The 24,795-nt window shown below is 45.0% G+C and overlaps 1 protein-coding gene across 5 annotated transcripts in view; it reads right to left on the minus strand.

The window, feature by feature from the left end:
- The window catches only part of PIGW (phosphatidylinositol glycan anchor biosynthesis class W), a 439,057-nt gene that overhangs the window by 388,025 nt on the left and 26,237 nt on the right, over positions 1-24,795 (minus strand). Inside the window, exon 2 of one of the 5 annotated variants that reach the window (XM_069614708.1) lies at positions 4,672-4,875. The exons of the other annotated variants lie outside the window; for them this stretch is intronic. The gene's annotated coding sequence lies outside the window, so the exon portion shown is untranslated. The remainder of the gene's footprint in view (positions 1-4,671; positions 4,876-24,795) is intronic. 5 annotated transcript variants of the gene reach the window in all.

Consider the following 24,795-nt stretch of genomic DNA (forward strand, 5'->3'; position numbering starts at 1 on the left):
AACAAAGTTCTGTTCTGTGTACCACACAAGTCTTTTCCATTCACTGTATCTTTCCACTTAGCAAAGTAAACGTCTCTTTCACAGATGCTTGATCACAATTCAAAACAACTGTGGTTCTCCACAGTGTCCTCCTTGGTAAAGTACATGTCTCTTCCTCACAACATACGTTCATGAAACCAAGTTAAGTGTTCTTGTTCAAATTGCCAAATACTTTTTAGCACATCACCCATATTCTTCAAAGGAACCATTTATCAGGCCAGCACAGCAACAGCTTTTGGTATTGAACTATTTCATCAAAAGTTGAAAAAGTTAACAAGTTCTTTTCAACACACCTTTTTACCACAAACACAATTCTTGAAACCACCTTCTTCTTTCCTGGTATACTCGCCTGCCAGGACTAACTACTACGTAGTCCCTTTCCTGGTGTACTCGCATGCCAGGATGAAAACGCCTACAAGTATGAAGGTATTTAGTAGCAATGCTTTCTCCACACCAGTATCTTAGGTGAGGAGGTTTGAACAATGATAGCTTCTCTTTATAGTCTCTTGACTCAATATGGGTTACAAATCTCCCCAACTTGGCATCCCATAAAAGGGGAGTTGCACCTTTCTTGCCTCTGTATTACTCTTCTGTAGCCCTTTGGCTGTTGACACTTCAGGTCACATGTTTCCCCCAATTGATGCCCCATAGAAGGAGAGTTGTGCCCCTGCTGCTTTTGAATCACTCTTCTGCAGCCTCTTAGCTTCTGGTGATGCGGGTACAAATATCCCCCAATTGGTATCCCATATAAGGAGAGTTGCACCTTGGCTGCATTTGTCCATCTTCACTTATTCGGTATTCAAAATGATTAATTTCAGCCAATTGTCTTATTCAGAGCGCCTCAGGGTCACCTGGCGGCTCAGGAAAACTCACTGGTCTTCTCTTGATTCTCCTTTTCACTCGCTGGCACTGCAGCAGACCCTTCAGGGTCTGTCCGCTCTGCTGCCAGTTCCGGTATGACTGTTGCGGTAAGCTCAGTCCTTCAGTGGAGCTCTGACGGCTCCATGGGGGTTCTGCTCTTGCCTCCTTGTCAGAGCGGGTCACAGCATGTTGGGAGCTAGTCTCCCACACAGCATAACCTTCCCCAATACAGCTTCCAGGTGCACTCTCTCCATGGCAAACGCCTTTTCCCGCATTGGCCTCAGCTGGTGTTTCTTCTGCTTCCACAGCAAGTCCTGCACTCAGACCTGCTGCTGCCTCAACTACTACATCAGTGTCTCCTTCCCCCAGCTGTAACTCATTCCTGAATTTAAATGTCACGCTCAGGTACTTCCCACTACAACTAGATCGCTCATTATGTTGAATGGTACCTTTAACCTTCACCAACTCCGGGTTCCTCTTCCTCATCCCAGTACCACAGGCATTATTGGATTTGAAGACCATAGTGGTTTGGGTCTTATTATATTTGGTTAATTGTAACCGATTTGTGAATTGAGAGTTGTCAAGTTTAAGGGAGGTTGGGCAAAAGGTTTGTGATTTACCCTTGGGTTTAGAACATCTATTTGGGGTAGGATTATAACAATTTGAGGTAGTCATCATAACTTCCAGAAGCCCCAATGTAAAAACATTATCCTGTTTAGCAGTCTTTTCATAGCCTATCTTGTGGGTAGTTATACGAGAGGGAATTAACATGCCATTAGGTACTTGGATATTATGGGACCCTCATTCTCAAAAGATGATGAATACTGCACCTCGCCTCGAGGAGTCAACACTTCCTCCTAACAGCCATCTACTCCCTTGTGATCCTCCCTCACGTTACCAGCCCAAGGGTTATGATCCGGTAGTGGATGCTTTTCCCTGGCCGCATGGGAGAAGACTTCAGGCTGGGGTTTAGTGAGGACTCAGCAGGATTCATCACACAGCGGACAGTTGCTGCAATTAACCTAGCAAAAATGTGTAGACAAAATATGGAGTCCACAGAAGTACTTGTTTCCCCTGGGCATATGAAGGGGAGCCCAGGTACCCAAGGGGCAGGTGGGAAGACTGACCTCGACCCAGAGAAGCTACTCGCCAGAGCTGCGCTAAGCGGGTGAGTCTCATGGCAAGAGAGGAAATCTCGGTGAGCGTGTGTGTGGCTGGAGCAGGAACTTTAGCATTGAATTGGAGAAAGAAAGCAGGAACTAAAAAGGCCCATACAAAGGCTATTGGACTTGAAGTTCTTTTTTTTAAAGAAATGAAATTGAACTCTGTGCTCTGTGATTAGGCTCAATCCCGAACGAGGGAAGCCTAAAGGAATTGAGCTGCGATAATGTTTGGGATCCAAACGGGTCCGAGCCCGAACGAGGGAGACCCAGAAATTGTGTTTAAAGAGAGACATTCTTTTGTTAAAGCCAAGTCTGAAGAGAGCCTTAGAATATTGTACGAACTGTTGAATCTCAAATATTTTAACTGTGCAAAAGCCTACGAGTACCATAAGGTATTGCCAGGGGCGTTGCTAGGGGAGGGCTAAGAGGGATATAGCCCCTGATATTTTGGTTGTAGCCCCGGATAGAATCTCAGGAGCTACAGCCAAAAGACTAGCTAGCCTCCAGTCCCAACAGTTCCGACACCAGCGTAGCCCCGGGTCTTTTCCAGACCTAGCAACTCCCCTGGGTATAGCATACGCTAAAGAATAAATCTAGGGGAAGGGAACCCCGAGAAAGTAAAGTGAAAAGGTTTGATCTCGAAGGAGGGGAACCAAGGAAAGAAAATGAAAGTGAGGGGCTGGTCCTGGTTGAGGAGGTCTATAGAGACTTAAAATACCATTTCCTTTGGAACTTTTGTGTTGGTGCTGCAAAACGCAGGGGATTGACCTGGACTTGGGGTGGGTTGGTGGGGGGCGAGACCCGAGAGGTCAAAACCCCGAACTTTAAGACTGAGTATGTGAATGCCAAGCAGGCTCTGGAGGGCCAAGCCAGCTACCACAGGTAGTACTTGCATAACAGTGTGCCCATACATCAAGTGCTCCACCCCACCCACATGTTATACGTGTGCAAGAATCTTTTTATGCCATTCTGTCATTCTTTTCTTTCCCACTGATTTTCTGTTGGCATTACACTTCCCTATTTCACTTGTATGGTATTAGAGTGAGGGCAGGCAATAGGTTTTCTAGTTTAATTGTTTTTCTTTTGGACTACCGACAGACTAGGACTGTTTTCTTTGTATTTAGATGGTAGAGTGTGCTCCCATCTTTAGTGCTAGGGCAAGACAGGAGTTCTTCCAACCAACTTTTGAAGTAAATAAAACTAGTGATTTGTATCTTTTGTGTCCTCATCCTTCTTGTGATACCATGCCTTCCTCACACGGACCACAATAAAAGAGACACAACCTGACTCTCACCATACTCGGCAGGCATTTTCCTCACTGTAGTACCAGTGGAAAAATGACAGTGTAGGGTTAATTCCTTAGTCTCCTCTTCTTCGTTCGAGTATTTTGAAAGGTCGAATGGGGAAAATTGAGGGACGAGGTCTTGCAATAACCCATAAATGTTGGGGGGGGGGGTAGGTTGGTCATGAAAAGGGAAATAGCATGTCTCGTCTGTGGGTACCCCGCCCCCCACTCTCAGAGGACCCTCCACCCCGCTTTTCCCTGGCCACCTGAGAAGAGGATGCAGGGGGTTTTAGGAGTGAGAATACCCTCTGGTTTCTCACCCACTTGACAATTGATTTCAAAGGAAAATGGTTTAAGCCCACAATGCCCAAGCCAAAGACGTGTGAAAGTTGAAAAATATTCTTATCATTAGTTGATGACAGAAAAGGGAAGAGACAAGAATGGCAGGTAGGCTGCCCTTCAGAGAGAATATTCAGAGGGAGAGGAGCATAACCGGCAAAGAGTGTGGCAGATACACAAGCGTAATGAACAGCACCAGTGTGGTTCTTGTTTCCCCTAAAACATTGCAGATATTTAGAATTGTGAAGTAGAAGAGATTGCCAACATGCTTTTACCTTTATCACATAGGTACCTACAAGTAGTAGTTGGTTCTGGCCTGGCAGGAGAGTACACCAGATCAGGAGGTGTTGTAGTATTTGGATCTGTGTTGGCAGGAGAGTATACCAGTAGAGAACATTGTTGTAACAATCCTGGCAGATGAGTGGACCAGGTAGAAGGTAGTATGGTACTGTTGTATAGTTAACAATCTTGAAGCAGTTGAAGAACCACTAAAGTGTTTTGGTGAAGTAAAACTGAAGCATCCTAACAAGTTGATAATATTGAAACAATAATGGTACAAACTGCTGCACAAGTATTTAAAACATTGTCAATCAAGTGGGTTTATGTACTATGGCTGAAATATAATAAATATCCCTTTTCTTGTTGAAACCAATGAAGTAAGGCGTTACTATAAGCTGAAGAGGAACTATGTTGAAGACTTGTGAACTCTGTTTGAATACTATCTTGGAAATGTTACTATCAAAGTGGAACAAAGACTTGAACTGGAACTGTCTTAATAGACAGGATTTCCTGAACTTATGTTTGGAACATTTGAACAGAATCCCGTTTAATTCTGGGGAAGGGGGATTCATCCAGATAAGAAGGAGAAAATAGTGTCTATGGTGTGAAAATAACTATTGCTTTGGTTATTATTGAACTGCCATAGAAGTTGTGTATGTTTAAGTGTGACGGACAGAATCCTTTTTTGTCAGAGTGTTTCCTTACGTGTTTGAGGCAGAGAAATCCTCATCAGGGTCGGGATAGTGAGGCGTTTATCCAACCTTTTTCAGCTAATAAAATGGCATCCTTTGAAAAACCTTCACAAAGTTGTCTGCCTCACATTTCGGACCCCTTACATAGGGTATAAGAACTGTCAAGCTGAGAAACAGTTCCACGTGAGTTATCCAGCATCTCAGGATAAGACGATGTCTAGGGGAAAGAAACATAACCCCAGCATTAGAAACATTATTTTGCATTACTTGCTTACCAGCAAAACTGGGAAGTTTTCTGTTGATTAAAAACACCAAGATCACTATTCACTTGGAGAAGAGATCATCCTTGCACGGTTATCTGAGATCATTATTATTGACAGAAATAGGTTTTTTGGACACAACAGTGGCCGACTCTTTCGTTTCAGAATTCCTGACAATTTCACTAGTTTCCTTTGAGGTAGAGGAACCCCTCTTAGCTTTAGGGATAGAGAGGCCTTTTGCTGAACTTTTTATATTGAATAAAAGTCTTTATCCAATTACATACGACCATTGTGCCTTACTTCTACGCCCTTAGTGTACTTATGGCTGAGACACTGGGTACTGTAAAGAGAAAATGGAGCAGCAGCTACAAGAGCCCCAACAAGGTATAACCAATCACAGAGTAATTTTCAGAGTACTAGGGGGTCGCATTACCACACTTTTAAAGTGCTGGTCAAATCCATGGTGTTACACGAAAGGAAATTTCAGGAGAAACAGGTTACTAGATTTTGGGACAACTTTGGCATCGGAGGATTGGGCAGGCGTTTGGTCCAGGCCAAATACGTTTATCTGTGCAGAACACCAACAATTTCCATATAAATGTATTCATCACTGGTACTTGACACCTGAAAGGTTACATTGGATGATAAGCATTGGTAATCCCAACAGTTTTGGCTTTTGTGTAGGCACAGAAAAGGCATTTGTCGGGCACAGTCATAGTGGTATTGACTGCCCATCAATGGTAGCAGCTGCAACATGGGGAGTACGCGGGCATATAATAGCAGTGCCTTGCAAATGCCTAATACTTATACACAAGCCAAAACTGTTGGCTTTGCCAATGCTTGTTTTAATAGGACTTCAGCGAAGGATATGCATAATGCTTAGAAATCGAGTGGCTGGAGGCAGACTTGGTCAAGACATTTGTATTACAACAGTAGCGTGTTTACAGCCACAATTAAGTCATTAGCTCTCAGAAGACTGCTTTGAAAAAACAATGGCAAGCACTTCCAGCACACAGTTTGATGGCAAGGCTTGTTTTAGGGACTCACCCACGTTGGAACCTGGATCGCGGCTGCGGTCAGGGCAGGACCGAACTAGGACCCGTCGTCATGGGCAAAGACTACTGCCTGTGTTGGGTTCCCGACGCCCCCAGCGGGCAGCAACAATGCTGCTGGAGGGTGGCCAGACCTCCAGAGGGATGCGGGACACCGCAACCTGCCAGAGCCTGGCACCTGTATTCAATATGCAAACTCTGGGAACGGCGCCAGGCTTGGAAACTTCCCACCATTACGCTGCTCCTCCCATGTCCTGCAAGTCCCAGAAACACTTCCGGGTCTCCATAATAAAGGTCGGGCGACCAGTGAAACTGGCGTCCGATCAACTTTTCAAGTGGACTCCATGCCTTGCTGACTTCACGTTCCCTTTCAGACTAAGGCACTTCCTTCTCCCAGTTCTGGGTTTTTCAAGTAGGTTATGCACTAGATAGGGACAGTTTCTATTCCCTATCTAGTGCATATTCAATTCCCTAAGAGCTTAACTTTGTTTGCTTGTCAAACCCCTTGTTCCACCTCATGTTTCTTAGCCTTGACTTATCCCAAGTTGTACCAAGACCCTACTATGATAGACTCACAACCTATAATTCTAAGAATGGAGTTCTAAATCTGTTTTCAGTTATATGTCATTACAGTCAAACAGATGTACACTCCTACAAAGGAGCTCTCCTCAATACCAGATCATTGGTCGCACATGCCCTCGATATAGCAGACCTAATTATCAAAGATAAATTAGACTTTATTGCCCTAACCGAAACGTGGCTCCACAATGCAGCAGGCCCATCTCTAATGCTGGCCATCCCAGACGGCTACACTATATCTAGGCAGGACCGGGTAGGTAACCGGGGCGGTGGCATCGCCATCATATCCAAAGCAAGCTTAGCTCTCAGACTAGCCCCGACCCAAACTCTGCAGTCGTGTGAATCCCTCACTGCCAAACTCCCCATAAATCACACCCAATCCCTCACTATCCACCTGATCTACAGACCACCAGGTCCACTTGGAACATTCGAGGAAGATCTACACAACCTAATCTCTAACAATGCGAAAACCACCTCACAACTACTGCTACTAGGGGACCTCAACCTAGGGTTCAACGACCCAGCAGATTTACATGCATCTACCATAGCCAATACGATATCTTCACTCGGACTCTCTCAAAAAGTCAACCTACCCACCCACCTGAAGGGTAGAACCCTAGACTGGGTTGCTGATGCTAATTGCTCAGCGGTCATTACTGCCACCACACCACTACCCTGGACCGACCACTCGTTGGTCTCTTTTAACCTACTGACCTCTAGATCAACTACCACAACCGTGTCACTGGCACCACCCTGCCTCACAAGAAACAAGAAAAATATCTCAATAGAAAAAATCATCCCAGCCATCCTTCCAACCTTAAACGCATTACCAGACAATCTAGATCCCAACACACTAGTTCACGAATATAATAAAATCATGTTATTTACCATGGACAAAATTGCCCCACTCAAACTTCGCACCAGCAAGCCAAAAACCCATTTAAACAAATGGTATACACCCGAACTCAAAGCCCTCCGCCTAAAAAAGCGAAAATGTGAAGCTGATTGGAAACTATGCCCCTCCAGTGAAAAGAAAGCCATCCTTGACACGATTTCTCGTCATTACAAAGCTGAAATCTGCTTAGCCAAACTGAATTCCTATAACATCCGCATTGCCAACTCCAATTCAAGTATGAAGGAGCTCTTTTCCATACTGAAGGAACTTGAGTCACCCATTGCTACACCCGACACCTGCACTAAGAACCAGACCTGGTGCACAGACATCCAACAAGCACTAGCAAATAAAATAAACACCCTACAAAACTAAATTCAACTAAAAAAAAAAGACTCCCTAAACCTCACTGACCCTCCCATATCTCCGCCCATTGCCTCACCAAGTACACACATCAACTCATTCACCTTCTCTAAAACCACCACCCTGGAGGTTGAGAAAATCATCCTTTCCCTTAAACCATCAAACTGTAAAGGCGATATCTGCCCCGCACACATAATAAAGGACGCAGCCAGAGACCTGTCGCCCTTTATCTCTAAACTCATAAACACCTCTTTCTCCTCAGGCAGCATCCCCGCCAACTTAAAACAATCTTGGGTGCTCCCCCTCCTCAAAAAACAGACGCTTGATCCCCTCATCCCCACTAACTACCGACCCATCACCACGGTACCCTTCCTACTGAAAATCTTGGACAAAGTTGCCTACGTCCAGATTCAAAAATACCTAGAACTGCACAAGCTACTAGGCTCCAGACAATCAGGTTTCCGCCCACTTCACGGCACGGAAACAGCCCTTATCGATCTGAAAACCCAAATTGATGATCTTAGGGACAAGGGCAAGACAGCACTCCTCCTCTTACTCAACCTCTCCGCGGCTTTCGACCTCGTCGACCACAAGGTCCTCTGCAAACACCTTGACTCAGCTGCTCACTTCTCCCCAGAAGCTATCAAATGGATTGAATCCTTTCTGAGCGAGAGAACCATGAGTCTTCTCCCCTTCAGCAGCAGCAGACCCCTCTCCTATTACTTGTGGAGTCCCGCAGGGCTCATGCGTCTCCCCCACACTATATAACATCTTCACCAAACCCCTGTTCGACGATCTGGACCATCTGGGTGTCACCTACACTAACTATGCTGATGACACTCAGATTCTCCTCCCACTTTCAGGGGATCACAGTAAGGACAGAGAGTTGGTGAATAGGGTATATCTCATCATCCAGGCATGGATGGCATCGCATGGTCTATGCCTGAATGATGACAAGACAGAGCTCATCATCTTAGGTTCGCCCGCTAATATCAACAAACTAGGCCTTGAATATGCCGAATTCAACATAGATGGCAATCTCATTAGAGTATCCAGGGAAGTAAAAACCCTCGGCTTTTATCTAGATGCCACTATGTCATTCACTAAACAGGTCAACTCACTAGCATCTACCACTGCGTACACCTGCAAATTAATAAGGGCAGGCAGACCATTCCTATCCAATGACAGCTGCTTGATCCTGGCAAGAGCACTCATACTATCTAGGCTCGATTATTGTAATGCCCTCTATAGTGGCGCTAACAAAGCCATTATCCACAGGCTTCAAATCCTACAAAACAATGCCTTGAGAGCTGCCCTCGGCATTAATAAGAGAGATCATATCTCTACCACCAGACGCCAACAGAAATGGCTCTCCACAGACAACAAAATCAAACTAAAGTTGGCCTCCCTAACCCATAAAGCCCTCAACAATGCCGCCCCCAGCTACCTGATGGACAAGGTAAAGAGAAAGTCCTCCATCCGACAAACAAGAACTATCAATTCCAACCGCCTGATAATTCCCAGATTCAAACTCTCCACCATTGGTGGGAACAGTTTCCCGGTGAAAGCTGCCATGCTCTGGAATTCGCTGCCACACAACCTAAGAGCTGACCAGCCATACTTACACTTTAGAAGACACCTCATCAGTCACCTTAACTCCAATAACCCTTGTATGTAGCTGCACTTTCTATACCTAGGCATAGATAGTGATACCTTGTTCGCGACCTCGCCCTCGCCTCTAACAGCCCTTACAGCACACATCTGTACACTTACCTCCTGTATAGATATTGACCTTTTATGTATGAAGATTTGTATACATTTCCATACCTCCTATTCCTGTAATCCTGAATATTTTTTCTCAGGAGTACCCGCCTCTAACAGCCCTGTACATATTTGTATATTTGTATATTTACCCCTGCATAGATATTGACTTTGTATGTATGAAGATTTGTACATTTTTTATTCTGTAATTCTGATTATCTCTATCACTACCTCAATGTGTATATTTCTGCAACATTGTAAGCTTCGAATTATCTTCTGCCTGCGCCCTGTTGCCCCTGGGTAAGGTGCGCCATACAAATAAATAAAAAAACAAACAAACAAACAAACAAACAAACAGTCTAAGCCAGTTACCTGAAGGTACCGCTGCTCATTGTTGACGGCTGTGGATCGTGCTTCAGACTGGGTCCCTGACAGTGTTCTAATAGAACCTCGGAAGCCCAGTCTTTGGTTTGGTTTGGTTTACAACATTTACACCATGCCGTGGAGAAACAGGTGGAACCAATATCAGGTACTGACAGATTGATTGGATCTTGATTACCACCTCATTCGTTTAGTGACAGACAGACCCAAAGGGGTGTTTTTTGCTAAAATGTGATATTTTAAGAATGTTTCTCTTTGACAGTTCAGTTCCCCAGCCGCACATGCTCACTGAGCCATGCAAGGCTGGGGGCATTTTGCTTCGACAGTCTTGCATAGCTCATTGGAAATGCTGGCTGGGGAACTGCATGTTTGTATGTGTGAGGGGAAACTTCTGCGCCTTCTTGCACAAATGAACAGTGCAGCCTGGAGCAAGCGTTTCAGCACCCACGCGTAGTCCCGCGCAGGCCCCTGCGCACGCATGTGTAGGAACCAGGAAGCTCTAGCGTCCCGATTCCTGTTCATGGATGCGTATATGATTTTGTTATGAGTGAGTGTATGGTGATGGGTGCGTGTGTGCTGGTCTGTGGAGCAGTGGGAGCGGGGGGCGGGTTGTACAAAGGAATTTTAAAAAAGGCCTTTGTTGCACAATCCCCTTACCCACCTGCCAAAATCAGCTCTCCTTCGGAGGCACTGTGGAGCCCAGGGGACAGGGATGGTATTTTCTTACTGGACATCTTATCATAGATGTCCACTAAAAAATATCATGCCTGCCCCATGGGCCCCCCAGCGCTAATTGAAAACTGTTTGGCTTTTTAGCCATTTCTTTTTTAAGTGTGCTCTAAAATTCAACATTTTAACCCATTACTTTAATAAAATCACAGAGGGTAAACCCCCCGTACCCTTCTTCATTGGTTCAGGCTCCCACGCTATGCTTGGTCGCTATGGCATGTATGGGGGAAATATTTATGTCCCTCCACTTAAAAATTTCTGGCCGTCATTGGCCTTGGGACTGTGCTGGGAGCAGGGTGGCGAGCCCAGGGACTGGGTAAGAGTGGAATGAAGGAGCCCACAGACCGTGATGGGAGCAGGTGGGGATCCCAGGGACTATACTTGGAGTAGGGTGCGGTGACGGCACACAATAGTTCATAGCCATTTGGACTTACTGTCCATGTGGCATTTTGGGGGGGGGGGGGCCCAGCCTGCCCACAATTTGCTCAGGGGGGACCCAGTCCTAAAAGGTTTGAAGGCCACTGCCCTGCAGTCTGACCAAGGGACTTCTAGCAGCATAGGGTCCAAAGTCACAACAGAAAACACTAAGACCTGCATCCTTTCAGTATAGTTATGGTCCCATACTAGCGGGGATAAAACAGAAGATGTGGAATCCCTACCCCCAGATGGAGGAGTTGGGGGTTCATATACCTGCACCTCCCTTGCCCGCTAAATACACTGAACACCCAGAAGGAGTCCAAAAATTAATGACGCAATCTATGTTGCATTTTATGAATAAACCCAAAGTCTATTGATCTGGAAAAGCCAAAGTTGCATTCATATTAATGAACTTAGACGGACCTCCTCTTACGTGGATTACTCCATGGATCAACAATCTGGATCCCATATTAGATGATTATGATACCTTCCTTTCCACACTAAGAAAAATGTTAGAGTCAAATATCTGTCAAGGGCCTTACGTTATGAATTTATGGATATAAAACAAGGTCTCAAGATCTTGCGCCTTATTTCGCTCATTTTAGATCCCTTGTTGCAGAAGTAGCTAGGGGGGGGACGTCCAAACCACTTTATTCCATCATGGTTTAAAGGAAGAGATTAAAGATGACATCACTCAAGTCCATCCTCAACCCTTAGATGTTGAGGAACTCGTGGGACTAGCCATCCAGATAGAACAGAGACAAGGGGAAAGGAAGAACAAGCGGAGAAAATTTGAGATATGCAAATTACCTATACATTGACCTGTAACACCACCAGGAGAAAGGGATATTCCAGAACCGATGCAAATCAGTGGCACGAATGGGCTGGTTAGTCCTGAGGAAAAGAACGACGTAGGAAGTTCAATCTCTATTATTTTGTTGGAGCCATAGACCATTCAGTAAAAAACTGTCCAAGGAGACCAGGAAACAAATTGGGCTCACGCTCAACATAAGGGGAAAGGCGAGCCCACACAACTTCCCCGTTAAAGAACAACCCCCTAACGCCTATCGCCAACCATGTTTATATCGTGGTTACCCTTCATAAGGCACACCAGTCTTCTCTAAAAACCAAAGCTTTGATAGACTGTGGGACAACAGGCAACTTTGTAGACACCACCTATGCCCGCTTACATGGTTTTACTCTCTACGATAAAACAGTAGTAGAAAACATACAATCTATAGACGGGTCTGCTTTAACATCAGGACGCATTACACAACAAATCCAAGGTGTTTAGAATGACTTGTGGTGAACACCACCATGAACTATAAACTCATCACCTTCAACATCATTGACGCCCCATACTTTCAGATCGTTTTAGGAATGCCCTGGCTTGTCAAAACACAACCACTACATAGATTGGAGTAGTGGGGTCGTTCAAATCCAGTCTTCCAATTGTGCAGAATTTTACCACCTTGAATCAGTGATCGACTTCCTTGAGAAATCCAAACTAACCCCATAACCTCCAAAAGCACAAATAATGGCAAGCAACCCTTACTGTTCCTACAGAGTACAAGGATTTCTTAGACGTCTTTGACCCAAAAGAAGCAGATGTTTTGCCTCCTCACAGAATCTATGATTGCCGCATTGAGCTGGTACCAGAAGCCGTCATGCCTTATGGGAATAACTATGGCCTCACCCCTAAAGAACATCAATAGCTAGACTCACACATCACTGAAAATCTGGCTAAATGTTTCATACGACCATCCACATCCCCTGCTGGAGCACCCATCTTTTTAATTCCTAAAAAAGATTGTAAAGAGCTCAGACTATGCATAGATCACAGGCAGAGAACAACATCACTATCAAAAACCGATACCCACTACTCTCATTCCGGTCCACATTGATGAAGTCCAAGGAGCTAATATCTATACCAAACTGGATTTAAGAGGTGCATATATTTATTAAGGATCGATCCGGGAGAGGAGTAGAAAACTGCCTTCCGAAACAGAGCAGGCCACTAAGAATACCTAGTAATGCCTTTTGGGCTCTGTAATGCACCTGCAGCTTTTTTTAAACGACATCTTTAAAGACATCTTGGATAGTTACGTCATCATTTACCTGGATGACATCTCAGTATACTCAGATTCCTACAATCTACATGTACAACATGTAAGAGATCTTGTAAAGGTTACGCCAACATTGATTGTATGGTAAGTTAAGCAAATGTGCATTTCATCAGGAATCTGCATAATTCCTAGGACATGTCCTTTCACTAAACGGTGTAGACATAGACATGGATCAATAAAAGATTAAAGCGATTCAAAACTGGGCTGTTCCTCGAAACATTAACTCAAAAAAATAGGCTTTGCCAATTATCACAGGAGATTCATTAAAAGACTATTCAAAGAAAATCTTGGCCTTAACTCAGCTCCTCAAGAAGGTGATCCCCGATCACTGGAACCTACCTGCAGAAGAAGCCTTCATTCAACTTAAGATCGCCTTCACCAGTGCATCGGTGCTTAAACTCCCAAAGGAAAGCAGTCTCCATGTAGTAGAAACTGACCCTTCCAACTATTCTCTGAGACATATTGTCAAAAAGACATGAGAACAACAAGGAATTACATCCCTTGGCCTACCATTCTAGGCAACTAAACCCATCGGAAATCAACTACACAATTTTTGATAAAGAACTTTTGGCCATCCAATGGGGCCCTCTTTCCCCATCACTGACATAACGGATCACAGGAACTTGGGTTTTCTCAAAACGGCTAAAAGCACTAACCAGAGAAACAATCCCGTTGGGTCAATTTTTTCAGTCGTTTTGATTTCGTTCTCACTTTCAAGCAGGGAAAGTTAGTTAAACACCAAAGCGGATGCCCTTTCCAGGAGTTTCCCAAACCCTCTAGTTACAGAACATCTGTGGTTACCTTTCATACTCCCCGAAACAATCCTTGGTGCTGTATCCCAACCAGTTAAATAATTCTTAAGGCGCCACCCGGGACTCTTATCAATAACCTGACATCAGGCAATTTCTGCAAAAAGACAACAGATGATTTGATGTATCATGACAAACAACTCTGGGTCCCTAGGGTGAGCGAACAACAAATGATTTTAACGTGGTGCCATGACAGCCCTTTTGCATGTCACTGTGGACATAAGTCGACATTGGACTTACTGCAAAGATATGCTTGGTGGGACGGAATGGAACCAGACGTCAAAAGATACGCAAACAAATGCAATGTCTGTCAAAGATCAAAAATCCTATGTGGTAAACCACTCTGATTGTTACAACCCCTCCCGTCCCTGCTTACCTTTGGCATTCCATTAGCATGGATTTCATCACAGATCTCTCTGTATCAAATGGGTATGATACCAATTCGACAGTAGTCGACTCCTCTATGAAGATGGGGCATTTCAAACCCATGATTGGATTACCCTCACTGCAGAACTAGCCCATTTCTTTTTTCGCTCCATCTTCCGACTGTATGGTAACAGATAGAGGAGCACAGTTTGTTTCAACTTCTGGAAAAACCTCCACAAAAATTTAGGAGTGGATTTACATTTGTTTACTGCATACCATCCCCAAAGTGACGGACAAACAGAGGATACATCAAAACCTGGAAAAATACTTCTGTTATTGTGGTCAACAAGAACAGGAATGGACGAATTACCTATCCCTAGCTGAACTCACGTATAACAATTCCATTCACTCATACACCGGAATGTCGCTGTTCTTCAGTTATTCCGCCTGTCATCCAAAAATCATCCCTCTAAAAACAATCACTACATCACCAGTCCCCACAGCAGACAATTGGGTCAAGAAAATTCAACAAGAGTATGGAACCATTATAAACAATCTACAAGAGTCAACTCCAAGCCCAGACTAATGCAAATCTCCATCAGAGCAAAGGACCGGAATATCATGCAGGACTGAAGGTATGTCTGTCCACCAAAAACTTTTAAATGCAAGGATTTCCAAAGAAGTTCCAACCTCAATCATTGGACCTTTTGTCATCAAGAGGGTTATCAACCCAGTGGCTATGAAACTCAAACTCCCTGCACACAAAGATCCATCCAGTGTTCCATGTCACGTTATTACAACTACGTCAACCAAATGAAAGATGTTCTGTCTACACCTGTCCCCCTCCAATCACTATAGAATCAGAGGAAGAATAGGAGGTATCCTGGATTATTGATTCTGGGTGGCAAAAGGGCAGGTTATATTATACGTTAGACTGGAAAGGATAAGGTCCTGAAGATCGTACTTGGGAGCCCTCCTCACACATCCATGCCCCGGGCCTCCTCCAAGCATTCCATACACAGCACCTCACCAAGCCAGGTCCCGAGGTGGGATATAAAGGGGGACCTATTGTTAGGGACTCAGCCACGTTGGATCCTGGATCATTGCGGCGGCCAGGGCAGGAGTGAACTAGGACCCGTCGCCATGGGAGAAGACTCCCACCTGTGTTGGGTTCCCCGCGCCCCATTGGGCACTGCCAATGCTGCTGGAGGGTAGCCACACCTCCCAGAGGGATGTGGGAGACACCGCGACCTGCCAGAGCCTGGCCCCTGTACTCTCGTGATGGCACCAGGCTTGGAAACGTCCCTCCATTCTGCCGCTCCTCCCATGACTTGGAAGTCCCAGAAACACTTCCAGGTCTCCACAATAAAGGTCGGGCGGCCAGTGAAACTGGCGTCCGATCAACTTTTCAAGCGAACTCCATGCCTTGCTGCCTCCACATTCCCTTCCAGACCAAGGCTCGTCCTTCTCCCAGTTCTGGGTTTATCAAGTAAGTTATGCACTAGAGAGGGACAGTTAGGAAAACACTGGTCTAATTCTCATAGAGAGCTCCTTCCGTTTCTATTCAATTCCCTAAGAGCTTACCTTGGTTAGCTTTTCAAACCCCTTGTTCCACCTCATGTTTCTTACCCTCGACTTATCCCAAGTTGTACCAAGACACTACTAAAATAGATTCACAACCTAGAATTGTAAATATATCATATAAGGGATGGGTGGAGAGGTGGACAACACACAGAACGGAGTTCTAAATCTGTTTTTTCTGTTATAGGTCATTCCAGTCCAAGCCAGAAACCTTTAGGTGCTCATTGTTGACGTTGTGGATCGTGCCTAAAACTGGGTACCCAAGAGTGTTCTAAAACAACCCTGGAACCCTAGTCTTTGGTTCGTTTTACAACATTTACACCCTGCCGTGGAGAAACAGGTGGAACCAATGTCAGGTACTGACAGCTTGATAAAGCTAGCTCAAATAGATCCCATGAGGATATGTTTTGGGCAGGAAGTGGGTGGGAATGGCCATAGGGATTAGCATGGCCCTGGGCAGTTTATGGGTGGTTAAACAACACTGACAAGCTTTGTGTCCCTCCTCGTGTCATTTCTCCCTAACTGTACTCTAATGCAATAGATTGGGCCTTTAAGCACCACCTAATAGCCAAAACAAAACATGCATTGACAATGCCAACAGTTTTGGCTTTTGAGTAGATATGGCAAAGTTATTTGCCAGGCATTGCCGTAATGGTACTAATTGGCCATTAATGGTAGCAGCTTGAAAATGGTGGACGTAAGAGAGCATATGATAGCAGTGCCTGACAAATGCCTATCGAATACCTATACACAAACCAAAGCTGTTTGATTTGCTAATTGCTGTTTTCAACAGATCTCCAGTGAGGGATACACCTATTGCTTATAAATCAAGTGGTTAAAAGCGCAACTGGTTAAGACATTTTTATTAGAGCTGGGTGGGCCTAGGGCTCTGGCCTGAGCCTCCTCTTGGGCCAGTGCCTGCCCAAAGTAGGGGCCGGGAAATAGCCACATCGGGTGCTCGCACACTTTTTAGCTTTATATTAAAATTAAAAAAAAGAAAAAAAAAAGAAAAACACGCTCCTGTAAATGTGCGGACAGCACTTACAGGAGCCACATCTTTGTGGCTGGGCACGATGGAACACTTCCTGGTGATGATGTGAGGCAGCAGCGACTTCAAAAAGGTTAAGTGAACCCCCTTTCCCCCCCCCCTCTCAGTACCCTTTACCCCTTTTTGTTGCCCCAACCTTTTCCTGACCAGACCCATTCTGCCCCTTTTCTTGATCCTCCAGTCCCATTTAGCCTTCTATTGACCCTAGGCCCTGTTATTGTCTCATTTTGCTGCCCCAGACCCTTTTGTTGCCCAGTCACCCTTTAGCCGCGGTTCATGCCCCTTTTGTAGTCCCCAAACCCTTTAGCCAATTGTTGCCCATCAGTCCGGTCTAGCCCTTTTTTGTTGCCCCTAGCACCTGTTCATTGTTGCCCCAGCCCACTTCAGCCAATTGTGTTGCCCCCAGTACTGCGTATCCCCTTTTCATGCTCCCTTTAGCCACTCTTTTCACCCAGTCCCTTTTGTGGCCCCCAAACCTCTAGCTTTTATATTGTCCATTTACTTCCAACACAGCCCCATTTTTTTGACCCTGACACAGCCCTGCTCCTCGTTTTGCGCAGCAATTTCCCGGGCTCAGTGCTTGTTGGGACCCAATAATAGCTAGGCCAGACCCCCAGCCCTTCCCACACCCATAGCGCATTTACGGCACTAATTAAATCATTATCTCTCAGAACACTGCTTTGAAATAAATATATCTTACTTCTATTAGTACTCTCTCCTACACCTCCTTTTCCTACTCCCCTTCCCCCTCCTCTCTCTCTCCACTCTCTCCTTCCTTATGTCCTGTACGTCTTCAATCCTCTTCTCTTCCTTCCTTTACCCTACTCCCTCTCCCTCCTCTCTTACTTCTGCTCTCACCTTTCCTGGTACACTATCTCTTCTTGACCCCTCCCTTCTCTTCTTCCCCTTCCATAATGTAAATAGTTTTTGTACTGCTTTCTGGTTTAATTCAATTGTTATGTAATGCTTGCTGTATATTGTTGGTTCCTCTTGTAAAGCATTTTGGATTAAAACTATATAAATTCAATAAAATACAAAATACAATATGATTTTAAGGCTTTATAAAGTTAGTTCACTTGAGAAGGGTTTTGGGCACAAGGAGCAGGAACTTTGTGGGAATGGCCAGAGGTATTAGCATGGCAATGGGCAATCAACGGGTGGGTAAAGAACCAAACACACAGAAACATTCTGTCTATCCACATATGCCCTCTCTCCCTAGCTGTACCCCCAATGCATTCGTTAGGTGGTGCTGAAGTGCCACCTATAAGCAAAACTAAAAAGGAGTTTTCTGAAATGTGTTGGCGAGAATGTGGGCAAACGGAGCACTCGAGGAGGTACAGTCCACCCTCAATCTCCCCCTAGCGGCGCAAGCGATCCTCTCGGTCTAATCTAATGGTCCTACCGTACTCTCATTGTCAAAATTCATTCAGGTTTAATGTGGAATTCCTCACCATTAACGTTCATAGTGCCCCAGGTGTACCACTCCTAGCGGGGGCATCCCATTGCGGCGCGCCCACCCCTCCTTACTTCCTTTTGTGCGTGCCACACTCATACACCCCCCCACCCTCCCAGGGAGGATTCCCCAGAATAAAGGACCAAACACAATTTCAAGTTGGAAATCACAATGCCACAGCAAGCTTTATTTGCATAAAGTCAAGGAGTTATACAAAACCTTAAGTGCACAACGTATCCTGCCCGTAAAATAGCCCAAGCCCAACCTCCCCCAGAGGACTGCGGCACTGCTTTAGCTGCTCCTTTTCTGAGACCAGTGGACTTGGCTAGTATCCTTTACACTGTGCGTCCCTCCCGTGCACATGCACGCAACGTCTAGTTGCCACGGTGCACCCCTTAATTTGCAAGAACGGGAGTTATTTTCTGTCCTTCAATGTGGAACTTCAAGGCCCTTTAGAAGTCCCCACCCTGCACTCAGAGGCTTCCAACCCCCCCTGCTCCTCATAGGTTGTGCTTCCCCCCCATCCCGCAAGCCCTTCATGTGTGATAGCTCACTGTCCGGACTTCGCCCTTCATTGCCTTCCTCCTGGCCCAAAAGAGCCCTTGTATTCCATCTTCACCTCCACACAAAGCCCTTGAGAAGATTGTGTTTGATAAAACTATCAAAAGATCTGAAGGGACTCACAGAATTCTGTCGCACAGGAGATTTGGAGGTGTTCCACAATATGTGCCTAAAGTACAGGCCAAAGAGATTGCATTTCGGCATCGGAGGGATGAAATACACGACATTACTAGCGGTATTAGAGCATAACGAGAATGTAGGACGTGAACAATCTAGGCCTGCAGGAAACTTAGGGATGCTTCGCTACACTATGGCCTTTACGAAAAGAAGCAAAAAATGGGTGGTCAAACCAGTATATGACGAAATGGAATTCGATTTTGTTAATTATCTTATTATTAATGTCGTAGAGATGCATACTCATGGAATTGCGCGCCATTCTGTTCATAGCACACATACATTGCCACAAAATATTGGCAGCGTGCCATATCCACCCAAAGCAGAGCTCGTTCAAATCCCGGTACAAATGATTACCACCTGTTTTTATTTTTGCCAAAAATGTTTTTATAAAGTGTTCAAATAAAGTAATTTCTCTTTTGAAATCTATCCTCTTTCAAGGCATAAATTAGTTTTCAAAAATTGATTAGCAGAGTTTGCTAATTAAAATGTTTTTGATTAGCAAACAGACACATTTGATTAGCAATTTTTTACCAATATTGTTAATGTCACCGGATGTTATTGGTACCCAAGACATGAAATGAGCAACAAGAACGCAGTTTTGCTTACCGCTGAAATAAGGCATTTGTTAGAGGAATCAGGCTTCAGCTAGACCTGCAGGTCGGGTAACTTAGTTTACATATTCAACCCAAGAGAAATGCACTCGACCCATAGCAACGAAGGACAACAAATGTATAATGCGGTTTCTATAAAATGGTGCATGTCCCTACAAACCCACTATGTTTGGCACACTGCTGCCACCCAGAGACCAGCCATGCACAGTAACTTGTATTTGACATTTACTGCAAACAAAGTAGATGTTAAATAAAAGTTTCAAACATCCCTTGTAAATGCTACTCGCCCTTCATAAAATCTACTTAACTTAGTGGGGAAAATGACTTTGCGAGCCATAGATGAGCGTCTGTGAAAGGTTAGCTGCATGAATGGACACAAATAAATAGATATGATAAAAAGGCTCTGAAAATAGTTTGGCGAGCTGTCTCCTGCAGGTGGTAATATTCACTACAATCATAGAGCAAAGCGATCTCTAGAGGCTAACTACAATGTTTGGTATTGCAGTAGATCTGCAGATCTACAGACTGGATGGAACCATCGATCACTACTTTGCGTAAGTATTTAGTTCGCTTTGTGTATTTATTATGTAAGAGGAAAGAAAGACTAAGCAGAGTGGATTGAGCAGCAGGCAGAGAACTGGACAAACTAGGTGGAATATTGTAGTGTGGGGTCATCTCACTTTCAGGGTACCTGGTATAAAGCAACAGGATGATAATTTAGATTGTCAAGGAGTATGGGTTTGCTCATGGGTTGAGCACCAGTTGCAAGATTTATGCAACCTGCAGGTTACAGAACTAGGTTTGGCATCAAAAGCATTTGATTATGTGATAATGTACATTTTTAAAAGTTCACTAGTCAGCATGATGCATCTTCCCCAACAAAATGTAATATAGTTGATACTATGAAATTCAGATACACTAACTACTTTACTGTAAAGCATGGATCGACACAAGGTTTTACAGTCTCAATTCTGTAGTTATGTATTAGTTAACAACTGAAATTTTAGGAATGGAATTGCATGAATGTCTTTTTAAAAGATATAAAGTTGACATACCTGTCTTTGGCAGACAGGATATAAAGAGCTTAATAAAAGCATCATCCCGATTACCTCTGGTTTGCAATTATTTGAAGAAACACATTCTTGCACTCCTACATGTGCAGTTGGCACTTAAGAATGTTAGAGAGGATTACTTTTGCACTTTCCCTCCGTTAGCACTTGAAGTGAACAGAGAAAAGAGGGTGAAGAGAGCACCAACGGCAATAGAGGAATGCAGGGCAAGCTGTGCCTTCATTGAAGAGTGGAACTTAAATATCTAACTTTGCTACGCAAGTGTTTATTTGATTAGCAAAACTACAGAATTGCATACCAATTGCTATGCAACACTGCTTATTTTATGCCTTGCTCTTTGTCCTTTTTTTTTTTAAATAGTACAATTTTTACGATTGCCATACAATGTAACACTGTGCTTTCACATTTCACAGTTTCGTCGAGTTACTGTGGGACGTTCATTTATCGTGGTAGGGCCCGATGAATAACAGTGTGTAAGAATCTTTGGGTTTCGGCAGTTGCCTTACCATACAGTTCCCCAAACAGCTGAATAACTGCTCATCACACAAAAGGGATGAGACCTAGGCTACATAAGATACTGGGCACTCAAGAAGTACTGACTGTGAAAACATGCCATGGGGTAGGAGGCCGTGAGATAAGCAGAGGTGGGGCTATTACTAGACACACTTTGGCTCCGTTTTTGCATTTCCTCGACTCCAATTTTGGAGTTGGCGCATTCTGTCAATGGTAAGTTTCCCCTACCCCTCAGCAGCGCCATGAACAGCGAGCAGCGACATCCCCCAAATTTTTCCTCCAGGGCCCGTGCTTCACAATTCCAGTTCCAATTCCAGTTCCAGTTCTCATGGATGCGTTGACACGAGATGTTGCAAACTAAGAATGTTTTGCATACCAAGTAACTTTGGGTCTCACCCCAAGTTACCAGGGTTTCCAGACGTGGACCCCTTGCTCACTGCTCTTATAGAGACACAGATTCACCTCACTGATGATGCCCAACTAGGCTGAAACGCGTGTATGGGGTTGCTGTGGTACTCTTGTTCAGAGGAGAATTGCCTAGCATTTTGGTGCTGGACTGCCCCAGGGCAGGACAAAGACTGATATGTGGGGAAATGTCTTCTCTGTGAAAAGAACAGTGAGCTAAAGACTTGGTTGAGGCTCTCCCAGGGGCCGTTCACCCAAGAACAAGTCATTGGGCTGTGTTTGTGCTGGTACAGAGTTTCCCAGACCCCCCCTGTTTTACATAAAAATGTATGTTCATTGTGAGTGAAGGTCACCAGCTTTGAATTTTTGCTTGGGAGCCGAGGAGGCCCACGCGTTGCACACACAGTATAAGGTTCTATTGTTTTTTTACCTTGAGAGACAGGGACCATTCTGAAAGGGATTGAATTGAAGGAGGGGTGTAATAACGTAAGATATAGTAAGGTTGTCCATTCAAAAATGGACCTAGTTACATATAGGTTCAGTTTATGAAAAATCTTTGACACGAACGAAGTCTGCGTTACGGTCTGCATTACGCCAAGAGAATGGAAATGCGTTTCATTTTAAACGATTTTATACCAGAACTAGTCCAAATATCAATAGCTGACCGTTATTGCTGGGTTACATTTTACTCGTTCGTTCTGTGTGGCATATTGCAATGAAGCGCAAGTACAACCTGTGTGTGCTGGTCTTTCTGCCGGGCACGCAGGCAGTCCAGCATCGACACGCATGTAGACCATCACTCGTTTCCCCCTGGTTCAACGCTAATAAATCATTACATTGTGCACCTCGAATTGTTGCCTCAGTTCACGCATTACATTTAGAGCTGAACATACTCCATTGCACTATCCTCGGAAGCAAATAGTGGAGTACTTTCCACGTTGTGTTCTCTCTGTTCACATTGTGTCACGTCTTTATTAATAAGTAAAATGATTAATTGTAATAAAGATCGGCTACTGAGACACATTTCTATTTTTATGTTTTGCAAACAGGTACATCCTGCCATTCTGCGATTGTCATCTTTTCCAGACCCCAACCGATGGTTTCTTCAACCACCAGCTGCAGCTACATGTCAATCACTGGATTTGACTCTTTTTTGGGACGATCGCCAAGGGCCGATATGCCCTTACACAGTACCAGCGATTAGGAGCAACATAACCTTTACGGTGGTCTAGTGCCAAGTTGATGCACCAGCCTTGCAATTCACTGTGCGACCAAAGTGCTTCTTTTACCCCAAAAAAAACACCCTGTGTACCCAAAATGAACAGCGCGTGACTCATGATAAACATTTGCGGATCGAGAGCAAATAAAAAAAGTTCCATTTTGATTGAATATGTCAATTGCCGAACGTTCTCGAAGCATTTAATGTGAAATAAATGTACTTTACCAATTGTACAGTCTTGCTGTTTCCTTTTAAAGTACAGTTTCATATTCCGAATTGTGACACGCTGTGTTGTGAGACGATGTGTGTTTTCCGGGTTCATCGTCAAGTCGCGTAGGTGACGACTGGGCACGTTTGACTATGCTGCCCAGTACCATCAGGGAGAAAGGCGGAGAATATCAATGATTTGGTGACGTCAGGATCAGGGGCGGGGGATATGATTTAGTGCCGCAAAGGCAGTCCACCCAGGGCGATGCAGAAACTGATAAGATTATCACAAGATGGCCACGCCCTAATGCCCGATTTCGATGGTGTACAAAAGACGAAAACTCTGGTAAGGTGCATAGGAAATGTTTGCATAATCGATCAACATATGGTTAAAAACACATTGCCGAACCATAGGGACAATAATATTTCTGACCGCACCATTCCTGTAAATTAGGGCATTGAAACGCCTTCCACGTGCCCCTGCTCAGACACCTCAGCATGACTCTTTACCACACGGCATCACTCCCTTGTCATTTCCCCCTCAGATGGCCTACCCATGGCCGTCCACTTCCCGCTGACATACGCCCTGTGCGCCGCACCACGGCCTCGAACGCTGGAGCCCTCCAAAACACAGAAATCTGCATTGCTGCACCAACTCCAACACCGATTTATAGGGCACCTAGGCCCCCATGGTTGCCGGACGCCCTCGACTCAGCGATTGCCCCATGGGCCCCAACTGGGCCCCAACTGGACCCCCCATAGGCCTGGTTGACTCAACGTATCCCCACCCTTCAATTGGGTAATCCCCTTCCCTCATGCCCCCCCCCGGCCCAAAAGTAGAAGACACCAAAGTAGAACATGTCCGACCGGAACACGTTCCATGTGCCATAGTTAGGTGAGAATCACCCCCCAAACCCCCACACCAAGCTGTTGCGCCAAACAAACTATGTACAGCTCCCTATCCCAACCAAATCTACTGGGCCCCTGCCAGACCCAGCCAATTCCCCCCACCAACACCACTGCAAGAGCAAGGAAGCCTCAGCACCAGCTCCTCTCCAACTGCATACGGCAGGCCATGCCAGGTGCAAACTCCGCTTGACACTCTGTTTATAGGCGCGTTTACAAATGCTGTATCATATCATCCATTATTGCTTGTTTGCTCCTTATCCAGGTCCTAGTAAAGACCCCACGCTGTTGACCTCAATTTCCTAGAAACACCTTCGTGAAGAAGCATGGCGCCCCTCGTGCGGCCGAAGCCGAAATAAACTCCTGATCCCCGATCAGGACCAGCATTCGAATGCTGCCTGTAAATTAACATGCTCCAGTGCTTGATGGTTCCCCACGCTAAGTAGCAGCCAGTAAAAATGTGCCCGACCCAGTAACACAAACCCATTCTTAAACCGTTCCGAGAAACACATTAGCCGCAACCACCACGTTTAGGCTCATTCGAAAGCCAACATGTTTGCACTGAACTGCGCACCATTAACCCCTTCCCCGCACCGCGGTTCCCCAACATTCACAAGCACCAACATGATACCAATTGTGGTGTCACGTGCC

The sequence above is a fragment of the Ambystoma mexicanum genome, chromosome 9 (genome assembly GCF_040938575.1).
Source record: "Ambystoma mexicanum isolate Mex_15411 chromosome 9, UKY_AmexF1_1, whole genome shotgun sequence".
In the NCBI taxonomy this organism is placed as follows: Eukaryota; Metazoa; Chordata; class Amphibia; order Caudata; family Ambystomatidae; genus Ambystoma; species Ambystoma mexicanum.